The sequence below is a fragment of the Nyctereutes procyonoides genome, unplaced genomic scaffold (assembly GCF_905146905.1).
Source record: "Nyctereutes procyonoides isolate TBG_1078 unplaced genomic scaffold, NYPRO_anot_genome, whole genome shotgun sequence".
Taxonomy (NCBI): domain Eukaryota; kingdom Metazoa; phylum Chordata; class Mammalia; order Carnivora; family Canidae; genus Nyctereutes; species Nyctereutes procyonoides.
The window spans coordinates 40,394,916-40,421,578 of NW_026575121.1; positions in this window are offsets into that span (position 1 = coordinate 40,394,916).

Consider the following 26,663-nt stretch of genomic DNA (forward strand, 5'->3'; position numbering starts at 1 on the left):
CCAATGAAATTTTAATAAAGTGAATAGAACAAAGTTAGAAGAATAAGAAATCAAATGTAGAATAAGAAGAGAAATATAAAGTGTCAAATAGAAATTAATTGAAAAGGAAGAGAAATAATGATAATCAAATAGTTATAATGGAATTCTTTTAATGGAGAAATGAAACAACAAAAAGGAAATTATATTTATTTCTGTAATCTAAGAAAATTTCTGGGAAACAAAGGAAGAATTGATAAGGACCATCAGGTATGTGACATAATTTACCTCTAACAGAAAACACTGAGACAATTGTTATTGAAACTATTTGGCTTTAATAATGAAGAAATAGGAGGTGCCTGGGTGGCTCAGTCAGTTGGTCATCCAAATCTTGATTTCTGCACAGATCATGATCTTAGGGTGGCGAGATTGAGTCTTGAGTGGGGCTCTGTGTTCAATGGGGAGTCTGCTTAGGATTCTTACCCTCTCCTTCTGCCCCTCCCCCTGCTCTCTCTCTCTCTCTGTAAAATATAAATGAATCTTTTTTTTAAAAAAAGAAGAAATAAAGAAGGTTGATCTCAGGTTTGGACAAGAGAGGTATGAGATGAACCTAGAAAATCTTTTTGACCAGAAAGTAGGAATATGTTGAAAAAAAGATGGGGACCTGTCAAGCCATAAAGGAGACAGATTAAAGTGGCATTAAATTAAAAGAAATACAATCGAAGATTCATAATCTATATAATAAATAATCCATGAGTTCACACTGACATACATATAAAAATAAATAGGATAGAAGAAAAAACTCTTCAATGTAGTACATAGAGAAAATACATGTAGTTGAAATGTTAGGGTTGAAGTCATTATTTGAAAGCCATCCTAGTAATAGTTGTTTCATGAAATAATCTTTAATGGATGATGAAACCAATGGATGAAATTTTGTTGAGGTTTGGGATATTTTACATAGTCTCAAAATATCTACCTAGAAATTACTTATTAATAACCATGAGGGAAATCATATACTTTATAGAGTAAAACTTGGCAGAGACTACCTTCATCATGTGATCAAAATAAATACGACAGAAAAAGGAGAAATAAAAATCATGTGTTATCTTTTAGGGTTCAAAGAAAAGGATGCAGATTCACTTTGTCTTTTGTTTTGTTTCTCCAAAATAGTAGCCTGAAATTTATCACTAGGAAATATCAAACTTAATTGATGGATATTCCATCAAATAAATCCATTCAAAGAAATTCCATCAAATAAATTTGCTTTTTTTTCTATTATTTATAAAGTAGACCATAAATTTTTGTGTCTGGTTTATGTTTCTTCTCCAATGAAACACGTGTTATTCTATTATTTTTATTTGTTTTGAATTGCTTTTCAAGAGTTCTCTATTAAAATATCGTTTTTGGCTAAATGCACTGAACGTATTTATTTCAATTTTTCAAAGTATGTCACCAAATGCAATTTAATTTATCCACATTTTTTATCAAGCATAAATTTAAAACTTGCTTTACATATTCATCCCTACTCCACAGTAATAAATATGTCATTCTTTTCTTAATGTTTTAAATTTTTACTTGTCATATCTTAAGCTTTTAATCATCTTCCTGAGCTTATTTTTCTGTATGACAGAAAAATGCAAAATGCAATCAAAAATTAATTGTCCCAGAACAAAATTATTTTGGGTATTCTAAGGAGATAATCGCATCATCAATGAAATATGACATTTTTAATTATTTCTTTCCAGATCTTAGGTTTTTACTACATTTTACTGTCTTACTGCACTGTCTAAAATCACCTTTCAATAAAGAATAAAATGGGAAAGAGTTGGTATATTCTAGTCCTCTTGATTTGAAAAAGAATACTTCTGACATTCCAACATTAAATATGATAATTTTAGTAGATTTGAAGTAGGTATCCATTATTCAGTGTAGAGAAGTTTTCTGCTACTCTTGGTTTATTAAGAGCTTTTATGATTAATCAGCATGGCACTTTATTGAATGTACTTTCTGCTTCTAATGAAAAGATTAAATGGTATTTTGGTTTAATTTTTTAATACAGTGTAATTCCATAATAGATTTGCTATTAGTAAACCAAACTTGTATGCACAGGATAAAATTAATTTATCATTATGTACCATATTCTTTTAATGGTTGTATTAGATTTGGCAATATTATCTTAAAGACTGTTTCACCCATTTTCATGTGTTCCCTTTTTGTGGAATCTTTGTCTAGTGTTCCATGGTACAGACAGCAACCCTTAAGAACACAAAAGAAAGTTTAGAATAAGGCTCAAACACTGGGAAAAGCCCTCTGGAAAACTCATGGAAATTATATGGCAGCATCAGATGAATTTGAAACATGCAGTGCATTGAATAACAGCAACTAAAATCCAAATGGCACTCGCTCCTGAGTGATTAACTCAGTCCCCTGCACTAATTCCCTAAAATGGCATGTGTCCACTTGTGAGTACAAATTAAAGATATTAAAACCTCTTAGAGGGGAACAATCTCAACATCAGATCTTTGTGTCATCTTTTTTCCCATTTCGATTTATTGAGAAATAACAAATCTATATCACTATATAAGTTTGAGGCATACAACATGGTGGCTTGATTTACATATATTGTGAAAAGATTACTACTATAGGTTCAGCCAACATATGTCTTCTCATATGAATACAATAAAAAGAAATGAAGGAAGAAGAGAAAGGGGGAGGGACGATTTTCTTGTGAAGAGAACTCTCAGGATTCACTCTCTTTCCTATATATTATACAGTAGTATTAGCGATAGTCTTCATATTGTATATTACATTCCTAGCACTTCTTGTTTATTAGATAACTGGAAGTTTGTACCTTTTGGCCACCTTCCTCCATCTCCCCCTCATTACCTCCTCCCTGCCCCCACCTTGCCACTATCCAACAAGCCTGATCTCTTTTTCTGTGAATTTGGGTTTCTCTATTTTTTTGTTATAGATTCCACAAATTGGTGAGATCATACAGTATTTGTCTTTCTCTCTCTGACTTATTTCACGTAACATAATGCCTTTCAAGTTCATTCATGTTGTCACAAAGGTAGGGTGTCCTTGTTTTGGTTGAATTCTAAGATATTTTGTTCTTTCAGTTAGGGAATTGTCTTGAGGCAGTATGCTGGGACAATTGAAAATTTATCTAATTTGTTTACCATCTTTTAGGGATTATTGTCCTTCATTTCCTAATTTCTCTGTTGAAAACCACTGCTGTATATATTTTGTTCAGTTGGGGAGTTTGGGGGTTGTTTCATATGGGAGTGTAATTTAGATTCCTCTTATCCTATCTTGAAAGATGTGAGGAAGTTAGTTAAATAGCTACTTTAAGGAAAAGCTTCCAGGAAGAACTAGCTGTTGGAGGAGTTACAACGAGGCCAGTGAGACAGGAGTAGAGTGAACTAAAATCTTATATTTTTTGAACCATTACTTCTGGAAAAAGGAAAGTGTTTATATTTAATTCAAGTTCTAAGTCAATCTCATTGAGGTAAACTTTTAAAATACAGATCTTCCTCAATTTACAATGGGATTATCCTGATGAACCCATTATAAATTGAATATATCATAAATTGAAAATGCATTTAATATTCTTAACTTACCAAACATCACAGCCAGCTTAGCCTACCCTTAAGGTGTGCAGAACACTTACATTAGCCTACAGCTGAGCAGGAATCTCTAACACAACACTTATTTTATAAACAAGTATTGAATATCTCATATAATTTATGGAATGCTGTATTGAAATCAGTGCACAGATTGTTGACCCTCGTGATTGCGTGGCTGACTGGGAACTGTGACTTGCTGTCACTGCCCAGCATCACAAGAGAGTATTGTCCCACGTATCACTAACCCAGGAAAAAACTCATGTTCAAAATTTGAAATAGGATTTCTACTACATGCACATCACTTTCTACCATTGTAGAGTAGAAAATCATCATTCAAACCATCATAAATTGGGGACGGCCTGTAATTACTTTCAATAGTGATGTATAATACATATGCATTAGAGCATGAAGAAACAGAAACAGGACTCTATATCTTGTGTTATATCTTGGGAAAAAAAAGTTTGAGTGCTAGATGAGAAGAAGCCATGAAAATTATCATTTCTTTGAGGATGAACAATGAGATATTCTTCTAGAAAATATTTCATTCTCATTTTTATAAAACCATTGTAACTGAGAATCCTTATTAATATATTGAAAGTTCAACACATCTCAGTTCTTTTAAATTAAGGTGTTAAAAGCCAGTGTATTTCCATAAGCAGCTATTAAAATGGACGTGACATTTTGCAGATAGCATATTCAGGAGCTTAACTATAAACAATATATACCCAAAGATCTGGTTTATAAATATATATATCATTGTTTGTAAATTTCATTGAGTGTGTGCTAAAGAGATTGTCTTTTTTTTTTTCCATTGGATACTCTTTCCTGCTTTATCATGGATTAGTTGACCATAGAGCTGTGGGTCCATTTCTGGGTTTTCTATTCTGTTTCATTGGTCTATGTAATTAAGTGTGCTAAAAGAGAAGGGCATGTCTGGGCTTTGACCTAGATTCCTATCTTTATCTATAAAAATTAAATTCTTACTCTAACCTTCCAAAGGGCATTTCACAATTAAAAGAATCATTGTAACTAATTCTAAGCTGAGGAAAATTTAAATATTATTATTATTTCTTTGGCTAATAACTTATTCTGAGAAATGTTTTTGTTTTATTTTTCTGAAAAATGTTTTATTTTTTAAAAGATTTTATTTATTCTTGAAAGACACAGAGAGAAGCAGAGACACAGGTAGACAGAGAAGCAGTCTTCCTGTAAGGAGCCCGATATGGGACTCGATCCCTGGACCCCGGGATCACGCCCTGAGCCAAAGACAGATGCTCAACTGCTGAGCCACCCAGGTGTCCCATCTGAGAAATGTTTAATAGCATAGTTAATCTTAATGAGATATATATCAACTGTAATGGAACCCAAGGTGAAGAAGCTCAGTACAAAAGCAAGAGAATATCCTTTGCCCCAATGCCTCCACTCATGCTCAACTCTTAGAAATAGTAATTTGTTTCTGAAAAATTATGAAATTATTTTTCATACTACTTTTGGAAACTACTTATTGTTAAACATATTATAATGCAGTAAAATATCTATTGTTTTAGTTCTCGGAAACGGGCTATTCTTGTAAGTAAAAAGTTCAATTTACATAATAAAATGTATTCAAATATATGTTGAAATGTAAAACCACATACATATTAACAAATTGTACAATTAAAGGTAAATATATTGGGATAACTTGCTGTAATATTGCATAATATAGACATTCTAGAATTATTCAAAGTAAATATGTTTAAAAAATAAACACAAACTAGACTTTATTTAATTTACCTCAGAGATGTAGATGCCAGATAGAAGATTATTTTAAGAAATCCAATATAATACAGGAAGAGAAAATTGTGAACGTAGAGAATACTTCAAAAATAGTTCCTTGATATGTAATACATGCCACTTTGTGATGACAAAAATGAAAAAGACAGTTTTTGAAGGACTCATAGTTTAATAGATACTAAAGGAAGTGATTACTGACTGATTATGGAAATAAGAGGAAAAAATGAAGATATTCATGAATTTGCTAGAACAGGCAAGAAGGGCATTAATTCTTTGACGGTTTTGCTATATAACTAGCATTCAGTTGTGTGTCTTGCAAATACTTTTCGTTTTAATCTTTGGGTTATCTCTAACAGTTGGACCTTGTACATTCTTCTTCTTCTTTTTTTTTTTTTTTTTTGGAAGAGATCTGTGCTTCAGAGTAAATTGCTTAGTTTGTCCAAGTTCCAAAAGCTGATATTTTTTTAATGGCATTAGAACTTACACATGTTTATCTTAAAACTTCCTGTTCTGGGGAGATTGTGAATGATGCTATTCACAAGGATGCTAATGAACTGAATTAAGCATGTCAAGTGAAAGTGATAATTTGATGGAGAAGAAAATGAGTTAGGAATTTGAGATCTTAAAGCCAATGTGTCATTTCTGCTTCAGCTTTGATTTTACTTATTGTATCAGGAAATATATTTAATGAAAGGAAGACATATTGATGTTAAAATTGTAACTTTTGGTGGATGTCAAGAAATCAGATTTTGCTTATTTTCATATAGAGCATATTTATTTTATATGGACTTCTAATGTAGGTAAGTTCTTTAATCACTCTTCAATATATGCTAAAACTATTACTCTAACTCTTAGTACATGGTGTTCATTTTAAAAACCAGAGCCTGGGGAAGCCTGGGGACGCCTGGAAACGCCTGGGTGGCTCAGCGGTTAAGCGTCCGCCTTCGGCTCAGGGCTGATCCTGGGGTCCCAGGATGGAGTCCCACATCGGGCTCCCTGCATGGAGCCTGCTTCTCCTTCTGCCTATGTGTCTCTGCCTCTCTCTGTGTCTCTCATGAATAAATAAATAAAATCTTTTAAAAATTTTAAAAAATAAAAACCAGAGCCTGTAAGATTGTGTATATTTCTTTATAGTACTCAATATGAGGCCCAATTAAAATACATTCATTTGGAAACATACATTTCCATATTACTGGAAGTCATTTTATAATACTTTAGAATAATTCATTGTGGCACAAAGTAAGAATCCATATTTCATTTCAGGGTCCAAGGCCACAGCATGTGGCCAAGCTGACAGTGCAATGCATTATTTTAGGGTCTGCTAGTCATATGGACTGTGCTATGCAAGGCTCAGCTTGAAGTTGTGCAATGCACCAGGCCTGTTTTTACCCCAGATCCAAGTGAGAAATCAGGCATGTTTATTAAATGCTTCAGAGACCTTATGTTTATGTAATTAAATGGTAGAAAACAACGTCTATGAAATACAAATTTCCCAGAAAACTTATCCTATGTTTTTATACTTATCCTTGTATTTATTTTTTCACACATTTTGACATAAAGCTTCAGAAATAGAAGCTCATTCTTCAAAATTAATGTGTGCTGTAGTTATAGTCTCCTAAGTGATAAAAATGCGACCCTAAGGATGGCATTTCTAATATAACAAATTGCTTTCTAGTATACTCTGCCCTATGAAACTACATCTATTCGGCAGTTTTAAGTTTGGTAGGTTGCCATTTAAGGCCCCAAAAACCTAATAGTCAACTCCTGTGAATTTAATAGAAATTTTGATTTTCTTGATTAATATTACCTTAGAAACCTAGCAGTGAAAATACTATCTTGCTTTGGATTAAAATTTTATTTGATTTTCAATGCGATTAGAAAATGCTAATATATCAACAAATAAGAAATTACCTTTTTGCCACAATGTTTGAGAATTTGAAATCAAGTGGTTCATATGTAGTAAATCTATGGTGTAGTTCATATATCACACAGTTTGTTTGAATGAAGATCATTCTTTTGGCTCATTGTTTTCACTTATTAGTTTGAATAAGTTTGCAATGTCCCTATTGTGGACCTAGCATTATCTCTATAGAATTCTGTTCTCATTTTTCAGCAAATGAATAAATGCATGGCTAATTTCATGTGTAAATTTCAGTACTGCTAATGGGAGTTAGTAAAAGAGGTTTAGTTGGCTGTATTTCCCAGCAATGATTAGTGAAACGTTTCATTTGTTCTTCAGATTGCAATCCACAAAGCTCACATGCACTGCTATTCTATTTCAAATGCACAGTTAAATAAATCAATGTAGCTTGTAGCAGTATCTTTTCTCTGCACTACTGTTGATGCAGAGTTTTAAAAACAGTGAATAATTTTAAAAACTGGTGAATTCATGATGTAGTTGAAGATTTTTATACTTAAATCAGGAGAAAGGAAATCTACAGAATAATGTTTAAACATTATTTTTGCATATCAATCTAGATTTTTTCCTCTAACATTAATTTGATTAATTCTAAGATATGAATACCTGTACTTTCACTTATTTAACTTGTGGTCAGTGGAGATCTGTGCCTGGAAGCATGATTATTTAAGATAGGTTGCACTAGCCTTTTGTAACAAAGAAATGTTGATGAATGTGTGTATCCCATCAGTAATAGCACTGCACAAGTTTTGAAAACTCACAGTCTTACTGTTGTATTTCGAAGCTTCATTAGTCATTGCAAGGCACAACTGCCCCCATTTGGCTCATACTAAAATGAAAGCCTGAAGGAAATATGAGCATTATGCCACAGAGCCTGCAGGAGATAATAAGTGCAATGCTAACAGAAGCAACTGAAAAGAGAATCCCCATTCAGCCTGGAATCCTACCATCATTATGAGATTACTTCACATGCACCAAGACTGCAGTAGCACTTTGGCTCTTAAATTTACAAGACGTCATGTCTATGTCCGAGTTTGGCCTGACAAAATGAAAGAAAAGGTTGTTTATGAATATCACAAAGATATGTGTTTATACACAGCAGGTCTTCATAGCACTACATGTATTTTTAAAAATTTATAGAAAACACTTGGAAAAATAATCTGAAATTATTTTGGAAGATGTAAATAAAAAGCATCAAAACCTCACTATCCAAAAGGAAACAATGGTAATATTCTTGGTTCACTTCTTACTTTTTTTTATAATTTTGTTAATAGTGGGATAGATATGGTGTTTTTCATTTATGTAGAATAATGGTCATTCGCTAAAGTCTTTATTCTTTTAAGCCATAAGTAAAATTGGTTTATTATAGTTAAAGATGCAGATGCCATTTCTTTAATGTATATATAAAATTAGGATAATTTCAGTTTCCAGTTAACATAAGGTTACAATGTCACAATTCTTAATTATTCTGAAATTATTTGTTAGATATCTCTGACAATTTATGTAAGTTAGATATCTACAAGTGGAATTTGGATGAAATGGCATTTGTACTTCTTTTTTATTGCAAGACATTATTTTTTAGAGCAGTTTTAGGTTCAGAACAAAGTTAGGCAGATAGTGCAGAGGTCTCATGTGCTCTTTATTACAGTTTCCAATATTGATTAATTATTGTTAACTAAGTATCTAGTTTATATTATGGTTCACTCTGTATGTTTTTAAAAATAATAATATACTATCATAAAAGGAAAAAGCTTAAAAGGTAATTTAAGAGAAGTTTATAGTAGCAAAATTTATTTTTTTATTTTTTAATTTTTTTTTAAATTTATGATAGTCACAGAGAGAGAGAGAGAGAGAGAGAGAGGCAGAGACACAGGCAGAGGGAGAAGCAGGCTCCATGCACCGGGAGCCCGACGTGGGATTCGATCCTGGGTCTCCAGGATCGCGCCCTGGGCCAAAGGCGGGCGCCAAACCGCTGCGCCACCCAGGGATCCCTATAGCAAAATTTAAATGGAACAAATAATGTTTTAAAAGCATATATGACAAGTGTATGAGAAGTATCTTTAATTAGTAATCCAATGCCATTTAAAAATTCTCCAGTTTTTGTGAATTTTCAACAATGGAACCTCAGATCTTCTTATGCTCTTTACACTATATTACACAATTTTTCTAGTAAAACTGGAACATAACTACCAATGATAAAAAAGTTCATTTAAATCTGCCTATTATGTAATGAAGAGCTAGAATATATTTAGATTTGTATAAATTATAGGAGCTTCTAGAAAAGGCATGTATATGCATGTATACATATGCCTATACTAGCTAATGTACACAGATCTAGATAAATTGCAGTCACTTCTGAAAGAGTATGTATATGCAAATGTATGTTCCAGAATATGGTTATATGTATATATCTGTGAGTATATATGAAAGTGTATGTATGCATGTATGCATATCTGTATATATAACCAATGCAACAGATTTTAGTTTTTCAGAAAGGTCAGGCAAAGAATATCTTCTAGGAGGTTGAGGGAAGTAGGGCTGAAATTCAAGAAATAGAAACCCACAGCAAGTATAATTTCTTATTTATCCTTCCTTTTCCACGATCTTTTTGTGGTCACTTGTGTTGGAGGGTAAAGAAGAGCAAATGGAAGATAAATAAGTAAGAAGTAAAGCTAAATTAAAAAAAAAAGAAGAAGATGTAAAGCTAAATTGAATTTTAAGGTAGGTTTTCCCCCACATATTTTTTTGTCTTCGTATTATTATTACTACAGAAAGCTAGATGTACCAGCTATCTAAGTGACAGACCACACCTCTCTCTTTTTTTAATTCACAGCAAAGGAAAAAAAATACAAACACTATTTTTATATACCTTATTCACTTTTATTTAATTACATAGGAGACAAGTTACATGCCTAGAACCAGTAATGTCCTTAATATTTTTATCTAAATTACTTGACAATCTATGCTGTTTATTCAGTTATCTATTATTAATAAAAACTTAGTAAACTAAAATGTAACAGGTAAATTAATTTTCTTTTATGTTGATGACACTTTCCTTAGCTAATGTTTCCCAGTGTAAAATTTATAAAAATACATTTAACTGTATTTTAGTCCTCATATGCTTTATGAGATGTAGTCATATAGCTAAGCTACTTTTCAAAGTCTCTTATCAAAATGTTTTGCACAAGTAGAAACCCATAAAAAGTGTTGATCATATTTTTCAATACTATGAAACAATATTATTCTCTTTTACTCTCAAAATTATATGTAAAATGATTTTTAACTTAGGATTACTTGGCTTTCACAGATTTCACATTTCTTTCAATTCAATGCATATACTTGTGAAAGCTTTACATTTGCTTTCCCCCATTCCTGTTTTTCCTCTGGCAAAATCATAAGGACCACTAATTTGAAATTTAACTTCTAAATTCCTCAGAATAGACTCTATTCCAATTGCCACACTTTTAAGAAACCTACAAATGAACTTCTCAGAGTTTTCTTTTTTCTTCTTGCTTAATTGAAATTCCTTGGCAAAGCTAATATTATTTATAAGTAGATTGCATCTTGTTTTGTGTCATTGTTAGTGAGTTAGCTGCACATCTTTATCATGGCTTGCAATTAACATAGTATGTTTAATAACATGTATACATAGATATTTTTACATGGAAAAAAATTAAAATCCTTCTCCTGGATATATTTACCACTCCAAACTTCAATGGCCATATTTTTTATGATCATTTCCAAATTTGTTTAGGCCAGATGGAGAACTCCAGCACTACTGAGCCACCTCCATTTAGATGATCCCTACCAGGCTATGTAACAGGCACATCATAGTCAGATTACTCCAAATTGATCTCATCATCTTTGCACAGAAGTCTTCTCTTACTGAGTTTTTAATTTATGAAAGAGAGTAGTACTACTCACCATGTTGTCCAAGCCAGAAGTCTAAGCAATCATAGTCTTAACTAGATTACTAAAATAATCCTCTAACTGAATTTTCTTCCTTTAGTCATATCACCCTAAAATCATCATTTACATTGGAATTAAATTGACTTTTGAATTCTGCAAATCTGATACTATAATTTCCTTGCCTACAGTGAAATAGTCGTTGATCATCGGATACATACATAATTGTCTAGTTGCTGGATGGTATATTGTTTTATGGAATCAGACTAACTTAAACTCACATCCTAGGTCCTGAACTTGTGTAATCTTGTAAAAACAAAATTCATACTATCCATTGTTGCAGTTTGGCCATCTCCAAAATAGGATAATAATACAACATAATTAAAATGTAAAATACTTAGCATGGTGGATCATACAAAAAAATGTTAGAGAAAAGTTAGTGTTGCCTATATTGTGACATGTGTTATAGTGTTATTTTAAAATGGATCAGCTTGGTATCGTTCCTCTTGTCTCACCATCATTCCCATCTCTCGACTATCACCCTTTAAGGAACTGTGAAAAAAAAACAACAACTGGTTTTATATACATTGCATATCGGCATATGGAAAGATATTGCTCCAAAAGCTCATTGAGATGATGAAATGAGACAATATATGTGAAATTCCTATGTAGACAGTAAGGTGCCCTTATACTGTTTCACAAACATGAACTTTGAAGCCAGATCTTGATTATAATTGTTGCTAGTCCTGTGAGTCTGGGCAATTATCTTTTTTTTTTTTTTTATAAATTCCAAGCTATTTATCAGTAAAATGGGAAAGTAATATTTTCTATTTAAGGAGACAACACCTATGATATGTCAATTATTAGGGTAAATGCTATTGTAAAATCTATAACTTCATGTTCATAAAAAAGGACAACATAAGACATAAGTTAGAAAAATATAGCATTAGTATTCATACTGGAATGTGTCTCATTTAACCAATAATGTAAATAAAAACTATTTTCTTAGGCAATAATATTTGTTGTAAGATGATATTTACATTAAATATGAAGGAACATAATCTGTTAAAATTTTTGAATAATAAAGTAATACTTAGAAAAATTAAGGCTAATTTAAAAAACTATTTGTTTAAGGGACAAGTGCATGAAAATATTCTCTTAACCAGTATATTCTGCTTTTATGAACTCTAGTTTACATGGATAAAAGACTTCATATCTATAACAAGTAATTGAGCATGATGTTTTTTCCTTGGTTCTATATATTAAGAGTATAATAATGAGAGCATTTTCCCTCATCATATAAAGATCACTGTAAATTGCTATTTCAAAGTTCAATGTCTTAGAAAGTACTTTTCACCAAAATAAATAAAATAAAATAAAATAAAATTGGCATTAATCTATTAATCTATTTCTTTCTCAAGAAAAAGACCTATGGGAGAGCTTTAGTACTTTCTTCAAAAATGAAATTGCTTGCTAAATTGCTTTCTAGACACTAAGTCAAAATTCTTTTAGATATGAATTATGTGAAAAACATAAGAGCTTTCTTGAAAATCATGTGAATATTATAAGCATTTTTGTAAAAGAAAGCTTATGATTAATACAGGGAAGTTAATTCCCCACGAGAATTTAATTGTTTTTATTGTCCATTGAGTCTAATATTCTTCAAACACATTGGAATTATAAATAATTCAGATACTTCAACAAATCAAGATTCAGAGATAATCTTTAGTAGCATTATATTCACAAGTAATTAATTTTTAAAATTATAATGTCGGAATCATAAGTCAGCAAGCTGTTTTGAATCTTTACTGTGCACACCTGCATGTACAAATCTGCATCATGTTTCGCATTGGTCAGCCTAAGTTAATTTAATATATGAATATGAGGTATTTTTTCAGTTTGCAAAGTCTTAAATCATTGAGTGACAATGTGTTTTTAGATTTAAAAAGCTCCTGAAACAGAATGCTTCAAATAATTGAATTTTGAACTATACTGCACAGAAATACATTTTAGCAATTAAGCTATTTGGAGCTATAGCACTGTGGAATTTAGGATCATCAGGTGGCAAGATCCAGCAATTCCCTAACCCCACACATTCCCCTAGCTATTCAGCATGAACAGACAGAAGCTGTGAATAGAGATGAGAATAAAAATCGAAGCTGGGAGAGAAAGATAAGAATAAAAATTAAATGTATTGGAATATGGTGTCCAAATATGCTGCTAAATTTGTTTAGGAAGCACTTCTCAAATTTTATATGTGCTTGCAGATAATCTGGACGTCTCTATAAAATGCAGATTCCGAATCAGTAGGTTCAGACATAGCTTGAGCTTCTGTATTTCTAGCAAGCTTTGAAATATATCCGTATAACTGGTCCCTGGACCACACCTAGTGAGAGTAACTGTGATCATGATAATATACCGTCCCTATGGCAACAATGGTGCAAGAATAGAACATGATCAAAATCAGACCAGAGACTTTTTCTGTGTTTTACTTATTGACAGTGGAAGACCGGTTCTTTCTATGCTTTTGTGTTGGTAAGCAGGGATGGGGTAAAGCACACTCATTTATAGGAACATCCCAAACTATGTAAACGGAGCCAATAGAGAAGCATTAAGAGGGATCTCTGGGTGGCTCAGCGATTTAGCGTCTGCCTTTGGCCCAGGGCATGATCCTGGAGACCCGCGATCAATCCCACGCCAGGCTCCCTGCGTGGAGCCTGCTTCTCCCTCTCTCTGCCCATGTCTTTGCCTCTCTCCCAATCTCTCTCTCTCTCTCTCTCTCTTTCTCTCTCTCTCTCTCTCTCTCTCTCTCTCATGAATAAATATATAAAATCTTTAAAAAAAGAGAGAGAAAAGCATTAATAAATACCAACCTTACCAACACACAATCAAATCAAAAGAGATGAGTGTTGCAGAAGATTTGTTACAGTCTTCTAACACCTGGATCTAGTTGTCCTTCAGGCCAGTTTTATTCTTTCCTTGCTTTATTTTTTTTTTAACTGAACCAATATATAACTCTGTACTCCTTCTTTTGTTCAGAATGAATTTGGAATTGGTGAGGAATTTCACCCCCTTTGAATCAATTGGTTACTGATGAATACTCTAAGAACTTTTAGACTCATTTTTCTTTAAATTTTTAAAGTGTAAAGGCCTTTACATAAGTATACTGGCACATGCATGTAATACATTCATAATGTGAATACACCATACATATGACTTTGTCTTATTTTTTTGTTTACTTCATTTCCCTCTCTTCATCTATTCCTTCCTGTTGTTTCCCACACTTTCTATACACAGTTGCTTTTTCTGCCTCCTCAGTACATTTTTAACCATGCTCCTATAATCAAATAAAACACACATAGATGCATATTCATAAATTTTTTATGAATTTTATACATATTTATACATATTTTATCTGTGATTATATTTATAAAACTGAACATTTACTTTGTATATATTACTGAAAAACACCTCTTGAATTTTCTTTCTATTCACCAGAATTCCATTCATTTGCCTTAAAATCTCCCATGTTGTTGATTACTTATGAATATTTTCCACTGTTGATGAATTTTTCCCTTTTTTACCAGTTTTAAATTTTAGCTAGTAGGCACCATATTGTAGCAAAATCATGTGTACTTTTCTCAATGATATAAATTCACAGGAGTTGCAATAAATAACAAATCAACTTGGAAGAATTATACTTATTTTTTATTATTCAAGAAAATAAGATATTAGAAACTATTTTCTTTGTGGATAAGCATGGCATTTATTTAAATGTTTAGTTGAGGGATCCCTGGGTGGCGTAGCGGTTTGGCGCCTGCCTTTGGCCCAGGGCGCGATCCTGGAGACCCGGGATCGAATCCCACATCAGGCTCCCGGTGCATGGAACCTGCTTCTCCCTCTGCCTATGTCTCTGCCTCTCTCTCTGTCACTGTGTGACTATCATAAATAAATAAAAAAAAAATTTAAATGTTTAGTTGACATGAATAAACACAGATATTTTCAAATTACAAGGTTCTAAGCAACTATATATGATACTATATGTTGGTAGATATCATAAACTGATCTTTACCCTGCAAAAATCTACCTCCAATATAAAGTTTCTCTTTCTAGTTAATAACACCTCAGTCTTGTTGTTTAGTTAGAAGTCTATGAGTTTTCTTGCTCTTCTTTTCCTTGTATACATTATATTCAGTCTGTTAGCAGATCTCATTGGCTATTTTTCTAAGATATATTCTAAATCAAGAAACTTGTACCACTCCTCTCAACCTCTTTCAGATCACATCATCATATCTCAATAATCTGTGTTTTTCCACTTTCTCACCTATATTCCATCTTTAGTCAACCAGTGGTAGCTAGAATGATTCTTTTAAATTATCTGTTTGACCATTTGTGACAACTGCTCAAAATCTGGCACCGGGCCCCGAAACTCCTCATAGTAAAGAGTCGAAGTCCTTACAGTAGCTTAATGACTTAGAATTTACAGCCTCCAAAGGCATTTACTACCTCATCTTAATCACTTCCCCTCCTACTTTCACAACTTGTGACCTTCCTTGAATAAGCAAGCACATGTCCACCAGAGGGCCTTGGCACTGCTCTTCCTAGGTAAGGGACATTAAGTATTTGTCTATTTGCTAGAAACCTGGCACAGGAATACGAGGCTGATTTTAATACTTCCTGCAACTATTTCACGCATCACTTCTGGGCAAGCTGATTTCAGTACCCACCATTTTCAAGTGGTCTTTTTTGGAAATCCTACAGCAGATGATGGTGACCCATGGTGACCATGGGTTTCTACTAAATTTTTCAATAGCCTATTCAAAAGTGTAACAACCATGTGGAGTGATTTCCACTATATTATTAATATTAAGGAATTGTCAGATAAAATGCTTCACAACACTAAGAAACACAGAATTTGCCTTTAGAATTAACAATAAAACAACAAAGTTAAAATGAAAATATCACATACATTCAGCAAAATTTAACTCATGTTGATATTCCCAATAATTATACCTGGAATTTTTTTTCTTCTTCTTTCTTTGTACATTTTGAAAAGAATATACACAAAGCTTCTGCTGTATAACATCTCCTTGATATTTGTAAGCATCAAGAAGATTGTCTTGGAGAGCCTGGCTATATTGGTGAAGAATCTTGTTTTCTAAAAGTAAAATGGATTATTTCTGGTGGTTTGTATAATCTTAAATGTGTAATGATATCTTCCACATTTGGTGATGCTTGAAAATGTAGCAAGAAACAAATACTCATGTTAGGCAGGCATACTCTTGTGTGCATACACACACAAACACACACATACCTTTTTTTTTTGGCAGTAAGATCATTGTTTAAATTCCAAGTTCTCTGTAGATTTTGGCTAAAGAAGCACTTCTGCTTCTTCTCTGGGAAATTTAAAAGTAGGAAATGAGATTGAGCTCCCTCTGGTTACTGGTAAAGAGACCATTTCAATGGGATAAAACCGTAAATCTTTCTTAATGGAGTTAGAATGTATGAACTTTCTCATTAACAAATTAGATGACTTGAAAGAAATTTATACAAACAAAATGTGGTGTTGAATAGACTCCACTTTGTAAGGCTGAGTAGTTCTTTGCTGGTGATGGGAAGAAATTCTCTGTAGAAACTTCCATGAATCAGGAAATATCATAGCGTGGTATCACTCCAGAGTAGATGTGGAGAGCATGGAGTCTTGAGGAATTTGAAAATGCATCTCAATGAAAAATATGAAATTTGAAATCAATCATTACAGAGGTTCTTTTAAAGCTAAAGAAGAATTAAATATAATTAAAATATTTTGTTTCTATTTTCCTTAATTATTCCATTACTATGGTTCTGGAAAATTTTGTAGAAACAGCAGAACAATCATGAAGGAAGATTTGTCAGATGGAGCTCCAGTGTCACAAAGAAGGATACATAAGGGTGAATTACATATCTACCATTTTCACTATGCAGTATATACACACACACACACACACACACACACACACACATATAAAACATAAAAACTCCTGCCCTAAATATCTATATAGGATATAAGGGTATTAAAGTGTGAATGTAATGTAATTTAAAATCTTATTTTGATGAGAAGGTAAGGAGGAAATACTTTTCCTTAACTTCCAAAGGTCTTTTTATTCCAAACACAAGTTTTAAAATGACCAGTGGTCCATAGGAAAAAAAATATGCAGCAAACCAGGGAAGAATCAGAGCAGATTGGAATACAGGTGGAACCTCCATCTGGAGCTAAGAGATGACAAAAATAAGTTTCCTAACATAACAGAAGCTCCATATTGAAATGGTAAAAGATGGACACTAGAAGGACGTTAGTGAACACTCATAAACAGTGACACTGTCAGTTTGATTTAGAGTTTTCTTTAAACTTAATGCTTTCTAGTACACACCCTATAGATTGGTTTGTTGTTAGGAACAACATAAGCATAATATAATATTACTGTAATTGTCTCCTTTCTGAATTATATGTATCATATTTTCTGAAATTGAAAGGTGCATAATCAGAAAAATAATATTAAATACTAACTATGTAAAGACGATAAAATAATTATACAGTCACAATAGAAGAAAATTACTTAAAATCAATTCAGTACTTATATCACTGGCAAAATATTTTCTTTGGACTGCGGCATTTTGTGCATAAAAGAATTCTCAGTTATCACCTTCACTGTAATTACAATGACTCTAAATGACCCTCTTTATAAGAATTAATCAGTGAAACATAACAAATATAATTTATTTTTTTTTCCTGGAAGGGTTTACGGTACTGTCTGGATTAAATGCCTACTCTTGCCTAGAGGTGTTATTATGTGGATGAGAAGTTGGAGATGTCATTATGACACGTAATTTTGTAGCTGAAATATATAATACTGTGAATTAATGTGAGACTAAAATTTGGTTTGACTGAGATTAATATTTAGTTTGATATTACAAATCATGGTAATTATTTTATAGAGATAGTTCTTGTTTTATAATTTTCTTCGAAACTGTTGAATCTGAAGTCAATTTCAAGGCTGCTGGAAAATGTGCAAATAAAATTTTACTATAATTATGACCTCAAATAACAGATGAATATATATACAGATACTATACATGTCAGAATTATCAGGAGTCTTTAGTAATTATGTATATATAAATATATATTGCATTATATGTAAATATATATATTACATGTTTATACGTATATAAACAACCTCACTTTCTTTGGAAATAAGTCATACTACTGCTACACAAGTATAGTATTGATCATATCATTCTTTCCTTTTTTTAAATGATTTTATTTATATATTCATGAGAGACTCACAGAGAGAGGCAAAGACATAGACAGTCGGAGAAGCAGGCTCACCACAGGGAGCCCGATGTGGGACTCATCCCAGGACCCCGGGATCACGACCTGAACCAAAGGCAGATGCTCAACCACTAAGGTGCCCCACATCACTCTTTTCATCAATTCCTAACAGATTTTCCTTATTTTTCAACATTTGACATGTTGTCAAATTCTTAGCATTATTTTTTGGCACCATTCATCTAATAAGGAAAAAGAAAAGAAATGAAAGCGAGGCAAGAAAAACTTCTCAAGAAATACTTAAGACATGTTTAGTATTGATTACTTAATAGAATTTATTTAAAATAAGTATGTGTTATTGTTTAGAGAATGTTGACTGAGAATGCACATTTGCTTTTCCCAGATCTCTGTGCATAAACAGTAAATATATACTAAATCTATAACAGGAGAGGGAATGAGTGTATGTTTGTGTGTTGTGGGGATGATGGCTGGGGAGATATTAACATTCATCTATTTTGATGAATTTCTGAATAAATAAACATATTGTTTCACACAGAGCAAAGGTTAGGAAACCACAGCCTGGAATATACTCTGGAGGAGGCTCCAGCCAAGATGAATTGCTGTCTCTATGCTCAAAAGAGATAGATATGGAAAGTTGCTTCTACATGGAAGAATCAAAGTAGCTAATCCACAGGCTGTCAGTAAAGAAAAAGAGTTTTGCCCCGTATTTGTATCTCAATCTTGTATTATCAACACAAATGATTTTTATACTCAGATCCTAAAACAAAGCAAATATCTAAGAAATTGAAAGAGCTACATGGGGAGACACACAATTCTTTATAGATAGATGATCGTGTATTATTTTTTTTGATCGTGTATTATTTAAAAGCTCTCTTCACTTTGCCTCAGAACCCAGAGAAAGAATGTCAAATGTGGGCTATTCCACCACCCATGTCAAAGCAAATCCAAATACTTAGATTCACGTACATCACAGAACACTACTCAGATATGCCATCGGGAGACAAATTGTTTAGAGACGTGCTCAAAGATGAACAATGAAAGAAAACCCAGACTTGCAATTGACATTAATAAGCCTTTTCTTTCATTCATATGTATCAAGTTGGCAAACTGTGGCCCACAGGCCAAATCCAGCCCACTACTACTCCTATGTAGCTGGTAAGCTAAGAATGGTATTCACATTTTGAAATGGTTGAAAAAATCAAAAGACAAATATTATTTTATAACATGAAAAAATAACATGAAATTGAGATTTCAATGTTCACAAATAAAAGTTATTTTGGAACATAGACATACTCATTCACATGTACAGATGCTTTCATGCTATGATGGCAGAAGTGAGAAGTGCAGACAGAGATAGTATAATTCACAAACAGAAATAGTTTGTCAATCCCTGATTATATATAGATCGATATCTAGAGAGAGATCTGTCTATACCTATATTTAAAAAATCTTTATCTACATAAATCTGCGTATCCATAGGAAATCAGACAGTTGCTGGAAACAACACAAAACAGAATGACCAAAAATTAAAAATATAGGGGAAAAATATAATAAATTTAAAACATATATATAAAGAGGTCAATCCAGTGGCTTATCACTTATGTAATGAAAAATTTCTAATGAGTAGACCACTAAAGGAGAAAAACATTAAGTAAATACAGGAGAAAATATCCCATTTGAATATATTTCTATCATCACACTAAAAGTATCCATTTGGTTTGTATAGAGTGAATGTAAAATGGAAAGTGCACAGGAAGACATATCCAAAATAAACTGAATATATCCACTAACAAAGAAACAATCCTAAAGGTTTCTATGATGCATAATATATCATAGCTTTAACAATGCTCCCAGTTGACATTAGGCTTATGAGCAACAGTGTACTTTAGTTAAAATAAAAGGTAGCAAAGCCTTTAAAGATTTGAATTTAAGTAATTTGTGCTTAGATTTCTAAATACCACATGAAATTTTTTAATTAACAGACAACATAAAAATATATTTTTTAATAATCAAGGCCTCAGAAAGTTTGAATATCATTCATCTATGTAAAAGGGAGAACTTTTAAAAGATTTTTAAAAAGAAAAAAGAGAGCATATTGAGGTACTAGCCAAAACTCAGTAAAAGGAACTCAAGGTTGATATCTGCAACTATTGGTCTGTATCATAAAAGGTATCCACAGTGCTTTGAAAATGTTTTCACAAAGAGAGTAGGTTCATTTTTTTTAATAGCATGATCAGGAGAGCAAAAACTATATTGTCTTGGGAAAGTAAGCATATATTTTCTCTATTAGGGAAAAACACAGGTGTTAAAATTTTTAAAATACACACAGCATACAGAATTTGTTCTGTAAGAATACATTTCAAATATAAAAGCAAACAAAATATTAAAGGAACTGATATGATTTCTGAAAAGAAAACTGATTTGAAATTGTTTTCTAAAACAATTTCCTTAGAGGAACCAAGGTCTAAAGTGATACATGATTGTTTTTCCTTCTCTATGTGTCCAACATGCAGGTAATAAACATACATCACTTAATGAGTTTCTTGAAAATACCAGGAAAGAAAAACACAAGCTGTGTGATTGATTAATCAATTTATAAGACAAAAACATGTGTCCTGCATTCAGGGGCCTAGAAGCCTTAAAATGTAAACTTTTACTTTATAAGCTAAACAATCTAAATCTGTAAGCCTCTAAACTAATACTGCCATTTTGTATTGTGGGTAAAAATAGTGACATGGAAATGATAGTAGAAGTATTATTAAGAGCATTCAATTTTTCAGGGCACCTGGGTGGCTCAATCAGTTAAGTGTTCGACTTTTGATTTTGGCTCAGGTCATGATCTCAGGGTCATGGGATCAAGCCCTGTGTCAGGCACTGTACTCAGTGTAGCACCTGCCTGGGGTTCTGTCTCTCTCCCTCTGCCTCTGCACTCTCTCTTTCTCTCTCTCTCTCTCTCTCTCAATAAATAAAAAAATATATATATATTTTTAAAATAAAAATATTCAATTTTTCAATCAGCCTATATAGAAATACACAGAAGAGAAATATATTTAATCAAAATACTCTAAAAACTACAAACTTTGACAACTTTAAAGTAACTATATACATAATATAACAATGGAATGGAAGCCAATAGAAGTTGATGTAATAAAAGGGTTTTAATTTCCTTATCTCATATAACATAGATAAATGATTGATTTGAAAATTGATGAGGGGGCCCTCAGTGGCTCAGCCAATTAAGCAACCAGCTTGGGTTCCAATCATGATCTCAGCCTCCTGGGATCAGCCCCATGTTGGGTTCTGCACTTAGCAGGGGCCTGCTTCTCCCTCTCCCTCTGTCCCTCCCCCTGCTCGTGCTCAATCTCTCTCACATGTGCTCTTTTTCTCTCTCTCTCAAATAAATGAATAAAATCTTAAAAATAAAAATAAATAAAATTGATGAAAATAAATTTTTTAAGCTTGTTATTTTAAGATTTGAGGATCACAATAGAAGGGACAGCTGGCTTAAATGGGTGATTGAGTGTTCAAATACCCTTTCTGCTATAAAAACATATTCTAGATTAAAATAGTTATTCATTAGGGCACTAGGTGCCTGCACAAATTCTTTAAGATAAAACAAATAAAAATGTGGAAAAATATTTTAAATTGTGGTATAAAAATATCAATGAACTCACTAAACTTTAAGAAATTCTCACACTAATTATAACAGAAATTGGAAACTGAGAAAAGCAAAAAGCATTAAGAAGGGTTTTGGTTATTAAGAGTATTGCTAAGTCATTTGAAAGAAAGAGAGAAATGAAGGCAGGCAGGCAAGTGGAAAGAAAAAAGAGAAAGAGAGAAGAAAGAAAGAGAAGAAAGAAAAAGAAAGAGAGAAAGAAAGAAAAAAACAAAGAAAGAAAGAAAGAAAAGAAAGAAAAAAAGAAAAGAAAAGAAAAGAAAAGAAAAGAAAAGAAAGAAAAAAAGAAAAAAAAGAAAAGAAAAGAAAAGAAAAAAGAAAAGAAAAGAAAAGAAAAGAAAGAAAAGAAAAGAAAAGAAAAGAAAAGAAAGATGGGCAGAAAAATTAGGGTTCCAGTTTTAACCAGTTCTTGGAGTTTACCTCCCAATTCAGAAAATAAAATCCAGGTCCAGCCATGTATGAATTTAAAGGAGAACTAATTGTAAAATTATTCATTGATTAAAAGTAAACATAAAATAACGCCACAATACTCTTGGGAATTTAAGGGAAATTATCTTAGGCTTGATAAGAAATTAGGGGAAAAATAAAAACTCATCCCAAATATTTAAGCAGAATGTAGTCTTCATTTAGCTTTCAGGAGTTCAAAATCATCAATAAAAAATGAGGTTATATTTATTCTTGAGAGAGGCATTAGTTAATCACCGTATATAATTATCAGTTCCTTATGGAGGCCCTTACATAGTGTCAGATTCAAATTAATGTCACAGATAAATTCCAATTAAAATGAACTGCTTACAGTAAAAAGTTATTAAGCACACAGGGAAAGAAGCTGCCATAATAAAAACCAGTACAATGAGTTCTGGATACTGGAATTTGAAGATATAAAATTAAAAATAGCTAAGAATATTTTTTAAATAATAATTGCATATTTTAAGATACTTGAGAAGAAACAGAAACTATATTGAATACCAGGCACAGATAATGAACTATTAGAACTTTTAGAAATAAAATACTGAATAATTGAAATTGGAAATCAATCACAGGCTTCAGAGCAGTATAAGTCTAGCTGATAAAAGAATTTAAAAAAACTGGAAATAGGGGCACCTGGGTGGCTCAGTTGGTAGGATGTCCCACTCCATTTCCACTCAGGTCATGATCTCAGGGACCTGGTTTAGGCTTTGTGCTCAGTGGGGAGTCTGCTTAGGTTCTCTCCCTCTGCCTCTCCCCCTGCTTGTGCTCTCTCTTTCAAATCAATCAATCTTAAAAAAAAAAAAAAAAAAAACAGAAAAATAAAACAAGCAGACAAAAAATATTTTTTCATCTTTTTAAAAAGATGTATTTTATTTATTTATTCATGAGAGACACAGAGATAGGCAGAGACATAGGCAGAGGGAGAAGCAGGCTCCCTGCAGGACTCGATCCCAGGAATTCCAGGATCATGCTCTGAGCCAAAATAGATGCACAACTGCTGAGCCACCCAGATGGGGGAAATATATTTGAAGAAATGTTTATACCATAGAACATAGATGTTCAAGAGATGAGAAATATGGAACAGAAACTGAAAATATGGAGAACTAACTTGTAATTCATATAAGTATAATTGAAATTCTCTGATGAAAGGAAGTAAAAAATTAACACATTCTATTTTAGAACATTAATATTAAAAATATATGTAGAAATGAAAGAAAACAATAAAAATATCCAAATAATCCCCCAAAAATAAAGATAAAAGGAAATTTATACATAGCATTATTTTTGATATCTGTATTTATTAACATAAAGTTATTCAAGCTTTTAACATCTTTGTTTTATATCTAGATGTTATATTTAATATCTAAATTCATATTAACTTATTTTCTTTTTATGTATTTATTTTATCTATAAGGTATCTGTTTTCATATTCACCTATTTTTAATTTTATTTTTATATATTATAATATAGGGTATACATGTCATATAATTTATATATTTATGTATATTTATATCTATATATGTTCTATATCTAAGTTTTACATGTATTTACATTATTCTGAATGCAAACATTTAGTATCTGGAGTACAGGTGATTACTATTTACTTATAGCCAAAAATTGTGCCCATACTGTGTGCATGAATCTGTGTTTCTCTACTCTGGAAAAAATTTTTTCACAAAATTGAAATTGAGGGTTCTATGTGGTTGAGTAGGTATTATCATATATCATCTGACAAAATTTATATTTTCAAGGGTCAAAATGATGAATCAAGTGTGATATAAGAACCATCACCTCAGCATGCTGTGATCTTTAAGGAGGCATTAAACTTTGCCATTCCCCTGTAATGTAATATTGTTTCAGATTTCATTTTAGAGGTTTTCAGTATAGGGCTTCTCTTAATGACCAAGTATGATGATTCTGTTTGCACAATTGGAAATGGGGAAATTACCATGAGAAGGGTATCGTTCAGCACTCACTTATGTGTGCCCCATTTGTCCCCAAATGGAATGGGGAACATAATGTGATGATACTGTGGATCCCTGGGTATAAACACAGAAGTGGACGCTGTTTTCAATAGTGCTTTAAATGCATAAATATTCCCTTTGCCACAATATTTAATTATCTGAATCAATGGCTATAGGTCCCTAGGGACTTGGGAAATCATAGCCATATATTACTATGGTTGCTACAGAGGATCTGGCTTCTCTTCTAGTTAATGAGTTCTGGGTCTGAAAACTTGTTAAGGTCTAGAAATTAAGGAGAGGGTCATGGCTTTATATTGGGACACCTGTTTTCAGCCTCCTGACCATCTTTCCTTAATCTCTTTAGGTTGCTTACCTTGAGAAATTATCTTGGTAGCTATCTATTTTTTTGTGTATATATACTAATGTATATATCCTTTGTGTCCTTAAGCTATATATATATAGCTTAAGATATATATATATTAATATATATATTAAGCTATATATATGTATATATATATATATATACACACACACACTAATAACTATCTTTGAAATTTTTTGGAACAGCCTTCCTACCCCCTCACTATTACTCTGACCTTGCTGCTTATTTCTGTTTTTGAACTTCCTTTGCTTCTGATGGTTAAACCAAATCTCCTGACCTCCACAAATTTGGCATTCTATTATCACCATGGCTCTAATACACCCTAGTTATGTAAGGGTCTTCCTTCTCCTGTCCTAACCAGTTGATGACAGCCACCACTAAGATTCTCAACAATGCTTATACCCCTGGTGCCAACATGTTCCTTTTCATTTAGTAAAGAAAGTGTTCTTCAGGTCCTCCTCCTGAACATAGGGTGGCGATGTGTATCCAGGCCAGATATAGCATTTTCATGTACCATGCCTACCTCTCTAATCCTGTTGGTTTACCCTTTCACCATCTGCCACACTAGTCACAAATGGCAGGTCAAGCATTTTTATTTCACTTAGTGAGGGCCATTATTTTTCCATGCTTCCAAGAGCCAAACAGAAGTAGCACATTAGTCTTTGGCAAGTTTTACTTGATGTATCAGGGACAGTGGTCTCATTTCAAAAAGCTCTACCTTCCAGCATAATTCTCCATTTCATTGGATTTATTTGAACTCTCTGGATCCTGACACTCTCCTGATTCCTATTGGCTAGGTCCTGTAGTATCATCAACCTATATCCCCTGTAGCCTCCCTTAGCAGGCCCAGTGTATCTCTGGCCATTATATTATTATATGACCTTTTTCAGTATATCAATAATACTCAGCAACACTCAGCAAAAACCATCAAATCTCTTTGTGTTTATAAATAATACTTCTTTGAACCTTCCAAATACATTGGATATTTAACTTGCTGTGGCTTTAAATTGTATCAATTTGGTTAGAGCTGAACTGTTTCCTAGACCTCCTTTTCCTGTATGTTTCTAATTAGAATGGACCACGAGAGATCTATTTTGCATGAGATTGGAAGGGCAGAAATAAGACAGAAGTCCTGTTTGATTTATTTATTTATTTATTTATTTATTTATTTATTTATTTATTTATTTAGGAGACGTTTACTGAAGATGCTTTTGTAACTCACACATGACACTTACCTATTGGCTTACCTTATCAACATGGAATGTTCATGCCTATAAATGTCCCACCCTACCCTAGGTCCTCCTTCAGCTTCTCTGACTCTTGGGCAGATGTGTCTTTAGTTCTAGACATATGATACCAGCTTCTTCTGTAGAAAACTCACTTCACCAAGGGTAGAGGTAGAGAGACCTGGCATGAGTTCTAGTCTGTTAGTTTTTTCTCTGCAGTTTCAGCTCATATCTATCTTCTTCCTAAGTGCTGCTCTGTGGGCATCAAGCTCCATGTACAATATAAACACAACAGCTTTCAGAAACAATTGTGGAAGATCAAATCTCTGAAGCACGTTCCTTACATATAACTTCTAGTTGTCCTTCTTGCATTAAATCCTGACTGATAAAGTGCTCACTAGTGCATTATTTCATT